General features: G+C 39.5%; 1 pseudogene; it reads right to left on the reverse strand.

Moving 5' to 3' along the window:
- LOC122709227 overlaps positions 1 to 15,424 on the reverse strand; it is a 32,037-nt pseudogene extending 16,613 nt beyond the window's left edge.
- Between the last annotated feature and the right edge of the window lie 3,929 nt (positions 15,425 to 19,353).

Raw genomic sequence — 19,353 nt, forward strand, 5'->3', positions numbered from 1 at the left:
CCCTATGCATTGTAGGCCACCAGGCTCCTCTGTCCATGGGGTTTCCCAGGCAAGAATACTGGAGTGGGTTACCATCTCCTCCTCCAGGGAATCGTACCAACCCAGAGATCAGACTTGAGTCTTGTATGTATCCTACGTTGACAGGCAGGTTCTTTACCATTAGTGCCAAATAGGAACCAGAATAAAGTGACTTAAACCCAGAAAATTTGTTTCTTTGAGTAAAAGAAGTCCAAACGTGAGTGGTCCAGTACTGGTAAATTGGCTTCACAAAGGCATCAGGGAACCTTGGAAAAGACAAAGGAACACTCATCTTTCTGCTCCTCAGAGACTCTCATGATCTGGAAGAGCCCCTGCAGAAAGAGAGAGCTCTGATCTCTTTTCCTTTTATTATAAGAACACTAATCCCAGGATGGGAGCTCCACCCTCATGACTTTATCTAAAACTTCCCAAAGTCATCTTTTCTAATCCCATCACAGTGGAGTTAGGGCTTCAACATATGAATTTTAGCGGATACAAACATCCAGTCCATAACACACTATGGATGCCCTGTTTCAGCATTCATATCTTTAGTGCCACTAGCTAGAAGAGAGAGAAGCTGGAGACCTTAAAGACACTGACAGTTCCATGTATCTCTCTGCTTACATACCATTAGCTAGATCTTAGTCACATGGGCACAGTTTGCTGAAAAGGAGGCTGAGAAATACATTCTAGGTGGCCATTACCAGCTAATTTGGGGGGAATTCTAATTCTTGAAGATGAAGAAATGCATATTAGAGATAATTATCCATTTATATCACCATCTACAAGTAAGAAAGACATAAAGGATATTGGATAAGCAAATAATAATACCTATATAACTTCCATAACTCCACTGGGACATCTACTAGATGCTGAGACGTGGATTGGCTGAGAAGCTCTGTCACAGCCCTGACCCCTGTGTCTTAATTCTTGCTGTATTGGACTAGATTTTGCCTAGACCAGATTTCTCTTGAATTTGAAGTGATGGTGTCACCTTGCTGCTACTGCTAAGTCGCTTCAGTCATGTCCGACTCTGTGTGACCCCATAGACAGCAACCCACCAGGCTCCCCCTCACTGGGATTCTCCAGGCAAGAATACTGGAGTGGGTTGCCATTTCCTTCTCCAATGCATGGAAGTGAAAAGTGAAAGTGAAGTCGCTCAGTCGTTTCCGACTCTTAGTGACCCCATGGACTGCAGCCTACCAGGCTCCTCCATCCATGGGGTTTTTCCAGGCAAGAATACTGGAGTGGGTCGCCAGTGCCTTCTCCGGTATCACCTTAGAGCTTGCCAAATCATTGCATCCTGTCTACCCTTACCCTCCTCCTTAACTCGAAGAGCTCCTGGTATGTTTATACTACAAGTTAAGCCAGTTTTAACCAAAAAAACAAGATTCTTGGTTACTTTAAAAAGTTATTTTCTACCCATTTCTGATCATAGTGTAGGTCTAGTACCTCTTTTCAAATGGACCTTTTGACAGAACCAGATGGATTTGTAACTAGAAGCATGCAGATGAATGAATGACTGAAGTGAGGTTTTAGCTTCAACTCAACCACTGAGCATTTCATACTTGTCCTCTGCAAGATAATACAGGAAGAAACTAACCAATTTTAACCAATAAAATTATGAATTCAGCCCACCATCTTGAAATAAAAAATTAGCCATTTTCAAATATGTATGCCAAGAGTAATAGTTATTTTTGTCAAGTTCAGGGAAACTTTATAGAAGTTTAGAGTTTATAGGCATGTCTAGCTGGTCCAGCATAAGGTCCAAAGATCTTAGCACATTAGACTCAGGAAAGTTGATACTACCATAATGGTACCCAAGTTCCCAGCACCCTGACTATGTGTACTTACAAGAGTATCGACTTCACAATAAGGAAATCTGGTAACTAATTTTAGCACTATTAAAACTTAGTTAACACTAGGCAAGGTTCTTTACCTCGAAGAGCTTCAGATTATTCTTTCTAATGAGGATACAAGAAGTCGGTTGTTAGATTAAGTGAGTACATCTGAAGAAGCTAACACAGAAGATGGTCAGTAAATATACTCTGAATCTGAATTTATATAGAGAAAAATTTCAGTGCTGTTAATTAAATACTGTTCACATCACTTTTTTAAAGTGGACTTAAATCTCATTCTAAATTTCTCTTTTTGAAAGCAAACTGAATAGTTTCAAAGCTCTGTTACTAGTATAATATTTAGTACAATGAGCAAGTCAATTATTTTTCATTAAAAAATATAAAAGCTTGTACTGGAAATTATACCCATAAAGTCCATTTAGTTTTACAACTTAATTATATGTAGTAAAAATTTACTGCCACATTTAACAGGTATTAACCTAATTCTTTTCAAGCAAAAGCAATATTTGACTGGAAATGAACCCTAAGGTGAGGGAGGGAAAGGGACTTCTTTAAATATTTCCTTAATATTTATTTTTCAAGAAAGGTCAACTCACCTAATGCATGAGTTTGCTTAATGTCTTATTTGTGTTATCTCAATATTTTTAGTAAAACAAATTTGTTACCATGGTGTTGAATTTTAGCATTACTGTGAAATAGGCCAATATCAGGAGGGCAAAACCAACTGTGAGTTTTGCGATAACAAATTTTAGTCAGCTGAGTTTATACCTTGGTTAAAACAATTTTTAAAACTCAAGGAATATCTGGGAAAGATGGGTCTTTCAGATTAATCTTTTCCTGTATTCTGGAGAATTTGTCTCTTTCTTTTATAATAAAAACAAAAAAGAAAATGAGTCTGCCCAAGTGCACATTATTTTTTATCTTAATATACTTCAGAGTGAAATCCTACCAGAATTTCCATCTTATTTAATATGTTGCTGTATAAAATAAAATATTCTTTAATGTTGTCAATAAAAATCCATGACACCATAAGTATTCTATATGAAACCCCAATATGTTTCATATAGAATATTTACATCTCATAACTTCAGAAGGTGTCAGCATTCATATGCATAAGTAATAATACAGACTTCTTGGGTGATTATCTGAAATTCAATTTGGTTCTACAACTATTCATTTGACTAGTATATAATCAGAGTTAAGTTTATATAATGAATGAGATTCATACTTCATATCAGCATTACCAACTATCACTTGTGACGCTCCTTACAGATATTTAGCCATGTGGTGGTTTCTACAAAGATATGTAAAAATACAGCCCCAAGAAGTATGTATTTATTATATATTATTGTATTATTCTTAATGTTGATAATGCCAGCATATTACATTTGTATAGTGCTTTTAAAATTGTGGAATACATCTATTATTTCACTTAACACCCTCAATATCCTTGTAAGGTAGTTGTGGAGCAGGTAAAATAATTAACATTTCATAGATTAAGTGAGCCTCAGCAATTAGGCAACCTGCCCAAGGTCACAAAGCTAGACTGATGGCAGAAGTAAGATTAGAACCACATTTACATCTAAGGACTTTTCCACTTAATTAACTTCTTCAAAACATTTATTTAGGAATCCCAGACATATTTATAAGATTTATAAAACACCTAGGCAATATGATTCATGGCAAATAGATGGGGAAAATTTTAATTCAGTGACAAAGTTTATTTTCTTGGGCTCCAAAATCACTGCAGATGGTGACTGTAGCCATGAAATTAAAAGATGCACACTTCTTGGAAGAAAATCTATGACCAATCTAGACAGCATATTTAAAAGCAGAGACATCACTTTGCTGACAAAGGTCCATACCGTCAAATCTATGGTTTTCCTAGTAGTCATGTATGGATGTGAGAGTTGGACCATGAAGAAGGCTGAGAGCCAAAGAATTGATGCTTTTGAACTGTGGTTGGAGAAAACTCTTGAGAGTCCCTTGGACTGCACAGAGATCAAACCAGTCAATCCTAAAGGAAATCAACCCTGAATATTTATTGGAAGAACTGATGTTGAAGCTGAAGCTCCAATACTTTGGTCACCTGATGCGAAGAACTGACTTGTTGGAAAGACCCTGATGCTGGGAAAGATTGAAGGCAGGAGGAGAAGGGGACAATAGAGGATGAGATGGTTGGATGGCATCATTGACTCAATGGACATGAGTTTGAGCAAACTCTAGGAGATAGTGAAGGACAGGGAAGCCTGGCATGCTGCAGTCCATGGGGTTGCAAAGAGTCAGAAACAGCTGAGTGACTGAACAACAATAGCTAGCATCTAGTGAGATGAGACCAGGGGTACTGCTAAACATACTGAAATGCACAGGAATGCATATGAAGAAGAAACCCCAATAAGAAAGAATTATCCCTTCTAAAATTTCAGTAGTGCTGAGGTTGAGGAATTTTGTTTTATAAGTGCTAGTAAAGATTTTGGTTTAGTGATGGAGATGTTTCAATTTCTAAACAGATTATTATAATAATAAATAATAATTATAAATGGGTATATACTATGGAAAAAATTGGGAAATATCATGGAAAAAATTATTGGGAAAGTCTAGATACATATTGTTTCTGAGCAGGAAGAGATAAAGGTCATTTCCAGAGGACAGCATTCTGGAAAATCTCAGGCAAACTAATTAGAAACCCAAACACATCAGAAACCCAAAGATAAATTGGGTACCTTTCTGAGAAAACAATTTCAGTGCCTAAGGCAATTGTTGTGCTGTTTTCCCTCTGAAATGTGGTATCATCATCTCCAACAACACTGTCAGTATAGAGAAATTAAAAATAAATAAGATAGTGTTTAAGACTCAGATTCTCATGTTCTTTAAAATACTAATTTTTAAAAATAGAGAATTATTTGGGTTTAAAAAGAGGTATCTTTCTGGGCTACCTTTCTTGGAGTCAGCCCTTCTCCATTTCTTCAGATTCTGGGAGATTGATAATTAAGGATTCTCTTGTCTGCTCCACTGGAGTGGTCACATGACACAAGCTGAACCAATCAGATTCTTTTGGGAACTCAGAGCAAGGACAATAAGCAAGTTCATCTGATGTCTCACCCTGAAGAACTTGTCTATGCATTCCTGCAAACGTGATTCCCAGGGCTACTGTGACACTTGTTTTCCATAGCCCTTGTTATTCATCTGTCTTTGGCTCCTTGGAGGAACTCCAGCATTCTCCAGACAACTCGCTTTCTTTTTCTTTAGACTTTTTGAATCAAAATCCTGGCTTCACCACTTACATCATGAGTAACCTTACAAAATCACTTAACATCTCTGTGCCTTAGTTTTCTCACTTGAGAAACAGGGATTAAAAAAAGAACCCATCTCTCAAAGTTGTGGGGAGTAAATGAAACAGTATAGGTAGAACTCTTAAAACGGTCCCTCAAAGACAGTAAATGTCATCTTTGCTTGAACCAACAAACCCCAGGTGATATAATTTGGTATTTTGTGTTAGGAATGGTTAGTGGCTCAGAGAGGGAAGTAGGAAGAACAAGAGCCTTCTTTTTCCTAATCACTCATCCATCCTTCCAACTTCAGCAGCATCACACTTGCCCTTGAAACCTTCACTGACCATTTCCATGCAGGCTCACTCTCAGTAGATACTGTTGCCTGAAATGACTACCATTTATTGAACATGTACTGTCTTTGACGGCTAGTGTCTTTTCCTAGTCTCTATGGCCCTATGAAGGCAGAACCACACTTGGTATTTCTTCCTATCTGTCACACTGACAATATTCAATTAGGAATTGTTCAATGAATATCTGTGGAAGTCAGTCTCCAAGATGCCACCAATTCTCACCTCTTGGTGTTCATGTCCTCGTATAGTCCTCTCCCACACTGAACAGGGCTAACTTGTATGTAAAATAGGATGTTGTGTAAATGAAACATTATGACTGGTTTTCATTGAAGTGCAGTTTATTTACAATGTTGTGCCAATCTCTGCGGTACAGCAAAGTGACTCAGCTACACACATAGATATTCTTTTTTATATTCTTTCCATTATGGTTTATTCTAGGAGACGAGATATACTTCTCTGTACCTTGTTTATTCATTCTAAATGTAATCGTTTGCACCAACCCTAAATTTCTAGTCCATCTCTCTCCCTCCACCCCTGCCCCTTGGCTAACACTAGTCTGATCTCTATGCTGTTAGTCTGTCTCTATTTTGTAGATAGGTTCTTTTGTGCCATATTTTAGATTCTACATATAAGTGATATCATATAGAATTTGTCTTCCTCCTTCTACTTCACTTAATTGATTGTCTCAAAAAAATATGATTATCTCTAGTTGCATTCATGCAGCTGCAAATAGCATTATTTTATCCTTTTTAATGGCCAAGTCGTATTCTTAATGGCCGAGTAGTATTCCATTGTATATACATACCACCTCTTCTTTATCTGTCCTTCAGTCAATGGACATTTAGGTTGTTTTCATGTCTTGGCTATTGTGAATAGTGCTGCTATGAACATAAGGGTGCATGTATCCTTTTGAATTATAGTTTCGTCTGAGTATATGCCCAGTAGTGGGATTGCTGAATCATATGGTAGTTCTATTTTTAGTTTTCTGGGTAACTGAAGGTTTATAACTTCCGAGGCTAGATCCATAGAAGATGTTTGAGTTCCTGTCTTATTCTCTCTTAGATCACTGTATCTGGGAGAAGCCAGTGACAGTGTCACGTGAACACTTAAGCAGCCTTGTAGAGAGGTCCCTATGGTAAGCTCTTGCCTAGAGCTAGCACTTTCTTGCCATTTTGAACCATCTTGGAATTGAATCCTCCAACCCCAGTCAAGGTTTCACATGACTGGTACCCTAGGCAACATCTAACTCTAACCTCATGAGAAATCCTGAGCCAGAACCATCTCAACAAGCCACTTCCAAAATTTCTGACCCACAGAAACAGTGAGATAATAAATGTTTGTTGTTATTTTAAGCCACTGAGTTTTGGGATAATTTAATACAGAGCAAAAGATAACTAAGACAATAATTGATTCTATCCTGGGAGAAATGCAAACTCCACATTTATTTGAACTATAAAAATTAAAGAAGGGGTGACAAATTTGTTTCCCTGATGAAACAGTTCCTATAAACAAAATTACTTTAATGTATGGTGACTCAGTTCCACTTGGAGCCTGAAGGCAAAACCGAAAACAACTTGCATATTGTAAGAACTGTAATTCTTAACATGTCAAATACTGAATAACACTACCTTTTTAGGTACTTAGCTACTAAGAGATGAACAGGGTGGATTACTCATACAGAAAAATCTTCTTCAAAAGATGCTGGAGGAAAAAAGATTAAAAGTATAGTCACCAGGTTTTCTGAACCCCAGAGTAGAAAATATAGTTGGTTTTTATGAAAACAAGGAACTAATGAAACCAAGATAGTCTTAGAAAATTCGAGAGATATGATCTCACTACTGAGCCTGCACTGGATGCTTATAAATTGTGCTAAAGACTGAACTTAAACCATGGAATTAGACAGCTACTATTTAAAGATTTATTCACAATATTTTGATTTGTCTGTGAGAAGAATAGCAGCTTTGAAAGGACCTTGTACCATCCTGAGAAGGCTAATTGTGATTTTAAAAAGTAATACTGACTAGGGAAAAGCCGGTTAGGTAATGAAGAAAATAAGTGAGTCATATGCACTTAGAAAGTCAAGGTATATAATTTCTTCTCAGAGTCAAGATTTTAATAAACCAGAAGACCTGAATGTTAAGTCTCAATAACTATGTTTTCTTGTTTCTTTCTGACAAATAATAGAATATAAATTTGAATCTTATCTAGAAAATTCCCCACAATTTAATCTCTATGTAAAGATATTACAGGTTTTTAGCTTATATGTATGTGTGTATATGTACATATGAGCATGTGTGCCCAGTCACTTGGTCATGTTCTAGTCTTTGTGACCACATGGACTGTTGCCCTCCAGGCTCCTCTGTCCATGGAAGTTTCCAGGCAAGAATACTGGAGTGGGTTGCCACTTCCTACTATCTTCCCAACCCCGGGATTGAATTTGTGTGTCTTTCATCTCCTTCATTGGCAGGTGGATTCTTTACCACTGTGGCACCTGGGACACCCCATATATAAACATACATACATACACATATATGTGGTGTGCATTTCCATAACTGGAATATTTCTATACACACTGCATCTTCCAAGCTCTGGACATGCCACAGTGCCTACCACTCACAACTGTTTTATGCAAGCCTGCCTTTCTCATTTACTTTATTGACCTCAACTCTGTAGACATTCGAGTTTAAGACTCCTAGTTAAACCCATCACTAAGATACCCTTTTCCTCTAAATTAGATGAATCTGTATGCCTTCAGTGATAAAATCCCATGAGTTAAGTTTCCAAAGATAATGTCAAGGAGCCAGAATAACAATCGTTTCTCCTAAGTTTCACTAAAACCTTTGGAACAGTGAATGTATATGATGTACACAACACTTGGAAAGAGGTGGATTAGGGCTTCCAAAGCAGCGTGACAGCCTTTACTCTAGATCTTTGTTCCTTGTCACTACAAGGTCCAAGGCTGGCACACGTGTTCTTGGGATTTAAAACAAAATGATGGAGTGGCACATCATTAGACCACAATGTTCAAGGCTAATTCTGTGAGCCTCTGCATTAACAGGGTGATATTCTGTTTGGCTTTATTCTATTAATATTTATAGAGTACTCATTGCCATAGCAACTAAGTGCTTTCCACGGAGGGCTGATCAAATTATTAAGAGGTGAACAGGAGAGGCAAGGACCACTGCAGGAGTTGAAAAGAGGCTTCTGATCCCCCTCTAAAGAACCCTTTTTCTGTGATGTACCTGACAAAGTGAGTTCTCATAGAGAATGTGCTTCATGCATTCCCTCTCAGAATCCCAGAAATGTCCAATCTTGATTCCCTGCAAAACTGCTACATGGTATGTTGGGCTCATCTCTGGCAAAAATGACAAAATAGAAGTAGTTCATTTTCAACCCTATCCTGCCTCTCTGTGCCCCTTTTCCCCTTACAGGGATGCAGTAAAGCATAGTGTTTCAGAGCCAGGCTTTGAAATTGAATTGTCTGTTTGTTTTTGATTTTTTAAACCTATTCATTTATTTTTGTCTGTGCTGAGTCTTCATTGGTGTACAGGCTTTTCGTTGCTCTACTCAGGCTTTCCCTAGTTGTGGTGAGCAGGGGCTCCTCTCTAGTTGTGGTGTGTGGGCTTCTCATTGCAGTGGCTTCTTTTGTTGCAGAACACAGGCTCTGGGGTGTGTGGACTTCAGTAGTTGCAGCACGTGCGTTCGTTCAGTAGTTGCAGTGCACAGGCTTAGTTGCCCTTTGGCATGCAGGATCTTCCTGGACCAGGGATCAAACCAAACCTATGACCCCTGCATCGGCAGACAGATTCCTGACCACCGCGGAAGTCCCAAATTGTCTAAGCTTGAATTCTAGCCTTTACACTCACTAACGAGGTCTCCTTTGGCAAATTACTTAATGGTTCTGCACTTCAGTTTTCTCATCTACAAAATGGGGATGGAAAGAATAACTTCATAAGGTTACAGTGAGAATCAAAGAAACTAGTAAATATTAAGCACATTAAAGAGTTCCTGGTACATAGTAAATGCTCAATAAATGTTAGCTTCATTTCAACATATCCTCATCTTTTGTTCCCAGTCACCAGAGCACCCATGCTGTCCTGCTCTTCCTGGTTTTCAGTGACTGAACAAACGTTTTTTCTAAGATGAGGTTCCTCTCAGACATTAATAGAGAAGTGGAGGAGGAAAGTTGCCCCTGTTTGGCCAGATCGATTGGGCAGATCAGAAATGCTTAGACTTCTACCACTGAAGACTGATGTCTCTGCGTCAAGCTATTCCTTTGCAAGTTTGTTCTCCTGCTAGATTTAACTTTCATGAAGGAAAGGAGCATGCTTCAGTCATTTGCCTCCAAATATAGAGCCACATCCCCCCTCATGTCCTATTCATACTCAGGTACAAATGAATAATTTGCTATCCTTCTCTGAAAACATGTACACAAGTATGAATAAAGAGTCATAGCAAATCTATTAGTTCAGGCTCTACAACAGGGAGTAGGGGCTAACAAAAAATGATGGATGTATGCTCCTTGTTTCAGGAAAGTTAGATCCAGCAGGAGAAAATACTTGCACAGGACATGTTTTAGCCAAAAAATAATGAGTGTCCATGGTGGAATTTGAGGCACTGATTCAGGAGGAATGTAGTGGGGTCTTTGTAACCACATGATGGAGAAATCCACCAAGGCTAGTAGATGTAAGCCCAGTCCCAGTGTGAAGGCAGATGGCATTCCTCTCCTTGGAGGTTTTCCTGCCTGGTGAGGCGTGGCAGTGCTGATCAATGCTACTGACTCATCTTTACACAATCTCAGAGAGACTATCTCAGACAAAGTCGGAAGCATCAACACCCAAACCCAAGAGTTAAGATTTCAGATAAGCACCCTTGAAACTTGGAAGAGGTCATTGTAGGATAAATAAAGGGACACATTCCTTTACACTGTGGGTAGTAAATGCATTGCCTCATCTGCAACTTGTTACTGCAAGAGCCTGTATAAACCATAAAATTAGGTTCAAGAAGGTTGAGATAAATGCATAAATGAAGAGTTACAAAGAAGCTCTTGAAGTGAAAGAGATTTCAGTTCCATAAGAATCTACTAAGGATCTACTGCTATGTACTAACTACTACTTTGGACACACACCTGATTTTCTGAAGGTCCCACTCTTTCATCAAATGATCCTTGGTGTCAGTACTGAAGCAGGGGTCTGGAGTGAAAACGGCTTGGTAACCATGGGAAATTTCCTATATTCTAATACTCTTTATTAGCACCATTTGCTTCAGTTCAGTTCAGTTCAGTCACTCAGTTGTACCTCTTTGCGACCCCATGAACCGCAGCATGCCAGGCCTCCCTGTCCATCACCAACTCCTGGAGTCCACCCAAACCTATGTCCATCAAGTCAGTGATGCCATCCAACCATCTCATCCTCTGTTGTCCCCTTCTCCTCCTGCCCTCAATCTTTCCCAGCATGAGGGTCTTTTCCAATGAGTCAGCTCTTCACATCAGGTGGCCAAAGTATTGGAGTTTCAGCTTCAACATCAGTCCTTCCAATGAACACCCAGGACTGATCTCCTTTAGGATGGACTGGTTGGATCTCCTTGCAGTCCAAGGGAATCTCAAGAGTCTTCTCCAACACCACAGTTCAAAAGCATCAATTCTTCTGTGCTCAGCTTTCTTTATAATCCAACTCTCACATCCATATATGACCACTGGAAAAACCATAGCCTTGACCAGACAGACCTTTGTTGGCAAAGTAATGTCTTTGCTTACCAGGTCTTAATCAATATAAGTCCCCTTTCTCCCTAATTCACACCTTGGATAACTGCTCACAAAGGACAATGGTTCAACTCCAGAAGAACAGTTAGAAATTCTAGTCTGAGTGCTAGGAAAAAAAAACAAAGGAAAGCCACATCTGCTCAAGTTTTCAACAATTTGCTTGTCCAAAGTTGAAATAGTCTGGCTAATTAAAATTCTGGGCTCCTTAGTACCCTTTTGCCTCAACTCATTGACAAATGCACCTAAATACTAGTGGATCATAGCTTGGTCTCTTTAGGTCAGTGATTCTTGAACTGTATCATACATCAGAAATACCTGGAGGGCTTGTTATAATAGATTGCCAGGTCCCATCTCTCAGAGTTTCTGCTTCAGTAGGTTTGTGTTAGGGCCCTAAAACTGCATTTCTAATGATTCCCAAGTGATGCCAACACTGCTGGTCAAGGGACCACACTTTGGGAATCACCACTTCGGTTCATGATGTCCAGTCAAAAGCAATCTCCACCTGAGACAGATCACACTCAAGCTGTCATCAGCCTCATACATACAAGGGTGGAGAAAGTCTCCAAGAGGGGGTAGATCGGGGAAGAGGGATTAGAAGGTCAGGAGGGAATGTAGAGGCTTGTGTTCAGTACTTTGCTGTTTTCCCAGAAGAGGAATCTGGGCTGCCCCTTGAACTTACCCCTGCCCCTCACACACCTGGCTACTCTTGACCCATTTTCTTCAAGAACCCATCCTCCACCACAGGACTCTTAGCCACCACCTCCCAGACTAGCAGCTCAGCATGGCTGTCACTCTTGTCTATTTCCCTGTCAGGCAACATCTGCTCCCAGTTCTCAGAACCAGCCTGTCAAGAAGTGAGTGGCTGAGGCTGTGAATTGCAAATCGCCCCAGTGCTGGCCCACGTTCCCTGCCCAAGAGGCAGCTGTATCCTGGAGGAGGGACCCTGTCCCCATTTTATACACACGTGATCATATAATACACACACACAAAGAAACCCCTTCCCCACTTCACACACACACACACACATACACACACACCATGCGCACCAGCAGGCCACTGTTTACTCCACCTACACAGAAATCCTTCAGATATTGCTCCTGGGCTCCAAATACCAAGCTCAGCCTCAGAACAAGACAGCGTAGATCGAAGGGGACATTTTAGTCACCAGCAAAATGTGCCAAGGAGAGGGAGGGTGTGAAAAATATCATTTATTACTCAAAGTAAGTAAGTATTTGGTTCTATAATCTCAGCATGTTTAGTCTCCTCTATCCAGACATGTCAGTTGAGAGAAACTCCACTTTAGGAGAGGATGAAAACGAGGAATAAATCCACAGAGCAGAATCCGGGATCTCTGAATAATTTGCCCATGGGAGTTAAGAGTGAAATGAGTAATTCTCTGAGTCCATTTATCCTTCTTCTCACACTGATCAGCTGAGAAGTAAAAAAAAAAAGGTTCACACACACTCAGACTCTTTTTCACTCTCCACTGAAGGACTTACTCCCCTGGTTCTGGAAACCCTGCCTGCTCACTGAGAAATCACATGCATAATAATTGGTGGGGAGGTTGGTCGGACTGGCAGCTGGCTGAAGGACACTCCACCTTCCTCCCCACCCTCCCTGGGTCTCTTACTTCCCTCCACCAGTCAAAAGTGTGCTGACTTCCTCACTGCTTGCATTTCATCACCACAAAAAAAGACATCCCTGCTTTCTACAGAGCCCAAGTCTCTGGAAAATTTTCTAGCAGGTCCATCCTTTTCAACACTTTTTTTTTTTTTAGTGGAAGCAGTCATCTTTAAACCATACAACTGAAATCTTTGTTGTCAGAGATATTTTTTCCTAAATAAATAACATAAAAGTGTAATACTGCACCAAGTTAAATACCAACATTATCCATCTTGTGGCTGTCAAAAATACTAAATATATTACTTCAGTGAGAAGTGATTGCTGATACACCATTAGATAGCTCATCTTCCACAGAGTTATTTTTAGGCATTTAAGTTGGCACGAACGTGCATCTTAATGCCTTAAATTTAAAATAATAATAATGGTAAGACTGTAAGCAAGTTGTGATTCTAAAGGTGCTTTAGCTGAAAACAGTGTCTCAGGGGGACACTTTTAAAAGACCCATCCAAATGTTCTTTGTGCAGTTAAGTTTATTTCCCAGGTTTATAAAATTCAATTGCATTTCTGTAAAGGAAAAAGAATTCACTGTCTTCCCTTCCTTATGACAAAACCCCAGCAGCAAGTCATTATCACTTCTGACTAATCAGAGAGAAACCACCTGCAGGAATACTCCCCTTTCTGTTGACTCCCAGCAGAATCTTCCAAATGATGATTAATCACTGAATAAATGGCGGAATTGACAACAGCATAATGACAAAGAGAAAGCAGAGACAGAGCCTGAACAGTGGGTGCATGTGGTCCAGCCCCAGTGGGTGGAAGGGCCAAAGAAGATGGATGACCCTGTTAGCGCTTGACACTTGAGTATCTTGTCTTTTACAAGGGGGTCACTTCTGCCAAATTCAACAAATAAGGCAGCAGGCATCAAGTGGATATGCTTCCTATGACTGTCGGAAGCAAGGAGGAACACCTTAAAAATTAAACTAATGAGCTTAAATTGACATCCTAAGCTCAGATGATAACAGAAATAAGAGATACTACAAATGACAGCCTAATCCATTATTGTGGAAGGCATTTGGAAGGTTTTACTGATTACAGACTCAGATTACCCTAACCATGTCCCTACTAATTTGAAAAATGATGAATCACTAAGTTCAAACAGGGCTCAGAAGAGTCAATTATACTAAGTTATACTAAGCAGTGATATCAAAAGCTCATATTTTCTACACTAAGGAATAAAACATGTTATGCCTAATAATAAACAGAAATGAAGTCTATTACCCATTCTCAATTGACCAAGTCATTAGCAATAAGAATGTTTCTCTAATTTTTCAATATTCTTTTCAGGATATATACTCCCTGCCCCAAGGAATCCAAAGTTATTAACATGAAAAATATTTGTAGTAAATGAAATATTGGTTTGCAACCAGCTTAATGTCCTTCAGATACTGTCAGTTTTCAGGCTCTCTGTGCTCAAAAGAAAAGAACAGTTACTGGCCAGACTCATTATTTCCCAGGCATCCTCAATATCATCATCCATTTCATCAGGATTATCTTCATCTTTATCAGTTTTTCTTTCTGTAAAATACAGGGAATTTAAGTTCACAAAAGAGTGTCATTTACATCTTTCCATTGGTTCTCACTTAAACAGATACCCCGGTCAGTGCCCTATTCCACCTACTTGACACTCTTTGACACTTAGCAATTCTGTCCTATCTCATAGACCACTTTCCATATTGATTTATAGCAACAGAAAGTATCTTGTTGTATGGCTGTGATATTGTGTATCAAGATTTCCCTGTATGTCTAGTTATACTTTTTTCTGCATATGTCTTGTTCTCAACCATGTCTAAAACATAGAACATTGTAGATGCTCAGCAAATATCTGTTAAGTGACTATCTTCTGATTCTTTTTCCAGACTCAACCAATATGATACCCTTTATGTGAGATCTTTGAAATCCTTTCCAAGGGGAGTTCTCAAGCATGTAGGTTTCATTCAGACCTGAGTAAACCAGTCTCATTGAAACAGCAGAGGAATCTAGGAATAGATGATTATAGATGGACTTTGAAATAGTCAGTGAACTACCCCATTTCTCACTACTTATAATATGACTGCATTGAGATTTATTTTTCCCGTCAAAATCCAATCCTACACCATCCTCCAATGGCTGGAGAGTTTAATCTCATATTCAAAATTTGACTTCAGATTCAAACTCTTTGGTCTGGTTTTCAAGTCTTTACCGAAACTCACCGCAGTGCCTACTTAGCTAAGTTCCCCCACCGCCTCTATACTTACCTGTCACACCACACACACACAAGCACACACTCACACATGACTCACCAAGTTCAGTCCTGCCTTTGCCTCCCCACTTCAACAGGCATGCTCTCCCTTTCCTCTACTATTCACACTTGCCACTTTCTCATTCTTCTTGCACTTCACTACCCTTCTCTGGACCACTTTTAAAATATTAGTCTTGCCTTAGATTCTTTAGGAGGCTATAGCCAGTACCGCGAGCATGAGAGAGCGTGGAATTTGGGGTCATCAAGCAATTCCAAGTCCTCCATTTACTCACTACATGACCTCAGGCAAATTGCTTAAATTTTCAAAGACCATTCTTACATCTCTGAAATAGGGATAAAGATATATACCTTAGCGCATTATTGAAAAAAATTAAATGAAACAGTGTTTGGAAATGCCTGGCCCAAATACTGCAAAGATTGTGTCATTCATTTCTGAGTCCTCAGTATAAAGCCTTGAGCCTGATATAGTAAATTTTATTCAATATTGAACGAAAAGTGAGCAGACACAAAGAGGGATAAAATACATACACCCAAGATTCAAAGTTTTTAATTTAATAAAATGTGACGGCTTTGTTTTTCTCATTTTATCTTTTATATTTAAATCATTTTATCTTTATTCTTTTAATCCCCTATTTCTCATATCTACTCAACCGACAAGTTAAATAGTAGATACCATTCATTAATGAGCACCAGAAACCAAATGTTTACATTTTTATCCTAGTGTGGAGTTCCAGTTTCTCTTCTCTACTCCTCCCATAGCTCCAAAGGGACACCAGGGAGCAGGGAGCCAGGGAGCTCCTATATACATGGCAAGTGTGAATTTGCTGAAGGCGAGGAAGCACAAGACTCTCCCCACTATCTCCTCTCTGCTGGGGAGATGAGAGGCTTAAAATCAAAAAGGACACAGAGGTCCCCCTGAAGGCAACTAAAGGGAATAGGTACTTAGGTCAAATATTAGGGAAAAATGCCACAGAAATTACTAAGTCATTAGACAAGTAATAAGTAGGAAAAAACTAAATATGAAATGAAGGAAAATAAAAGAATAAGATGAGGTAGGTTTAATTTGATAGATTTAGGAAATTCTCAGGGATTTTTTGGTTTGTTTTTTGTGTGTATGTATGTTTTTGTTATTTTCCCCCCAACAATCATATTTTTTATCCACAGCAATCTTTACAGTTAATGAATAACTACAAAAAGGAATTAAATATAATTATAAGTTCTTAGGGTAAAAATAGCAAAATAAGTCAGAAAAAGATACTTCTTTCTAAAGACTTTCTTGGGAGAATTTCTTTGTCCCACATCTTTCTAGATTTTTCACTTTGGATTTAATCTCCAGGAACATACAAAACATGACCACTTTATAAACAAAACCAAATTCACAAAATACATCTTTTGTTCCTAAACCAAGTAAGTTCAGATTTATAAATGGTGCTTTTAGCAACCGTAACATCAGTAACTATGTCCTACAATTCTCAACTCTTTCTTCATCTGCTCTCCTTGTCTTCAATAGATTTTTCCCCCCACTATTATTATTTTATTTAAAGTTCATATCTTGGGAGAAGAAGGTTTGTCATGTAAAGTTTTGCACCACCTGTTAGATATTTGAATTTGGTCTTGCACATAGTATGTCAATAAAATTTATTTCATTATTCTTGAGTGTCCAGTGGAAGAGAGAATAATATTCCTATTGACTTCTTACTATTGCATTTTACTGTCCAACGCTCCAGACAAAGCAGAGCCATAATTCCAGGCTGCCTGCGTGCAATCTAGGAGCAGTCTGGGAGTGGACTAGGCCTTCTCCCTGAGGGCCCACGCCTCCGGAATGTTCTTCCCTTCCTGATCGGACACAGGCTGAAATCTATGAACTTGTAAGCTTGGTCAGGCATTTTCCTGAAGCCTGTGGGTGGACTGGGATCAGAGATTAAAGTGGTTCAAGTCTTTAGTTATTATTACTACAGAGTAGTCTACCCAAGCCGTCCATTTATAGGGACGGGAGATGCTCTTATAACTGCAAAGAACATCATTAGTGTTTTATTTCCTCTCCCAACTACCAGGGTATGGTTGTTATGCTCACTATGACCCAATCAGGGCCCAGAAACAGTTTCCTGGCCTAGGGGATGAAATGTGAGGTCGCTCCTCTCCCAGGCGAGGCTGGACACACCGAGACAGCATGGTCCAGTGACCTGAGCAATGGGCTGGAAATTCCAGACTAATTATGCCCCATCCTGCATCAGACTTGCTGTGTGGTGCCAGGTGAAACACCTGCCTTCTCTGGACCTCTACCTGAGTTTGTTTGATACATGATGGGAATGGCTGGTATGAGATAACATGCAACTACCAGTCTTTCTGAGCCTGGACTGCTTCATCTATAAGCCAGGAATGACTAGCTAGTGACTTCCTTACCTCACAGGGTCAGTGTAAGGGGAAAACACATTAAAAATTCCAGTAATTTGTACAGTGCTAAACAAATTGGTTCTTCCTAGTGCCATTATTTAGCAACAGGGCAAGTCTCAGAATCAAACCCAGGTTGCTCATTCTTATTCCAGGATCCAGCATAATCTACATGGACTAAACCCCCTTTTCTTTCAATAAACATCCAACAAATATTAGACCCAATGGACTATGGCTTCATGACACAAATGTCCCTGCAAGGGTTGGAGCAGGTTCCAATAGTGGCTAAATTGAGAAATATTTTGATGCCAGCAACCTTTTAGGAGTGTTACGGCAGCTGTTAGGTTGAAACCAAGAAAAATGTGATGCAACAATTTTATTTAAAGCAGATGTCAAAGTGAGCCACACTTCTAAGTTCTCAAATGTATAGAAAGTTTTCGCTTGAGGATAGAAACAGGATGGCAAGGCTGCTTCCCTCTGGGCTGAGTCACACTTGGCCCTCCCTCATTATATCCCTAGTTAATTCTTCAGTAATTGGGGAGCTATGGTCTTTGCAAATGTCACAGTTTTACCACAGTGTATTTACTTCTGGGTGGATTAGCATGAATGTGTCGATTGTCTTGGATTGCCAATTTTGTGGGAGTGATTTGAAAGCCTGCAGAATAAACTGTTATTTAACTTGGGGAAATGGGAAGGAAAAAAATGGAAGTGCTTTATGTTTTGCTCCCTTTGGTTCATATTTGTGAGAAATCCTCATAACCCAAGGCAGCTGGACTCCCAAGGATAATGATAACATTGGTAGTGAGAGATTTGGACCTGGCTGGAAGGTGGGGCTTGTGTAGGAGGCAAATTTTCCACGCAGATGTAAAGCATAAGAAATATTTATTTATAAAGATTACATATGAGGATCAGAAAAATGGACTTGTTTCTGAGGAACCTTGTTGACAGTATAAGCTGAAAGTATTCTGCTAACTTGGTCTCCTTATAAAGATGGTCCCTATCAGATCCACCTGCAAACATTTGTCATTCTGTAGGGCATTTGCTTGTCACTCTTTATCTAGAAGAAACTCTTGTTTGGAGTACCAATGCAATTAGATTATTTATAAAAATCAGTTAACTCCAAGTTGACAGAAATGTCTCTCTTTTTTCTGAAATCGCCCGAATTAAGGGTGGGATAATTAGTGAAACCGATATAAAGAGACTGTTGAGTTTTCACACACAGCCCCTGCTAACTACAGATGAGCATCCTGTGTGCTTCTGTCTCTGGATAAACAAGCTGAGGGCGTTACTCTTCTTCTCCTTGGCTCACATGTATCCTTTCTGCCTTGCTCCTCTGTCCTGTTTAGTCTCTTGAACAAGTTAATAATGATCTCTATTATGACATAATGTTCACCGGCAAGCAGAGACACACAACCACCAAAACGGTGGCCACCCCACCTTACTGCTGCAGATGAATTTTGGCCACAGCCTATTGGTGAAGCCTGGATTCTAATAGATTGCCCCCCACCACTGCTCCCCAGAGAACAGGACATCACTGCTGGATAGGCCAGGGGGGTTATGTGAGCTTGGCTAAGCAGAATCTAAATTACAAGGATGACCAATGATTATTGCCGTTTGTCTCCTTTTTTGTTTTTCAAGGAGAAAATAGAAAAACATGATGAACGTGTACTATAGTAAAAGAAGCACTTTTGGGCTAAGAGGCTAGAAACTTGGTCAATAGTCCCAAGGCCATTCAGAGTTTGAGCATGTCACTTATCTCCATGGGCCTCAGTTTTCCAAT

Source organism: Cervus elaphus, chromosome 15, assembly GCF_910594005.1.
Source record: "Cervus elaphus chromosome 15, mCerEla1.1, whole genome shotgun sequence".
NCBI classification, from domain to species: Eukaryota; Metazoa; Chordata; class Mammalia; order Artiodactyla; family Cervidae; genus Cervus; species Cervus elaphus.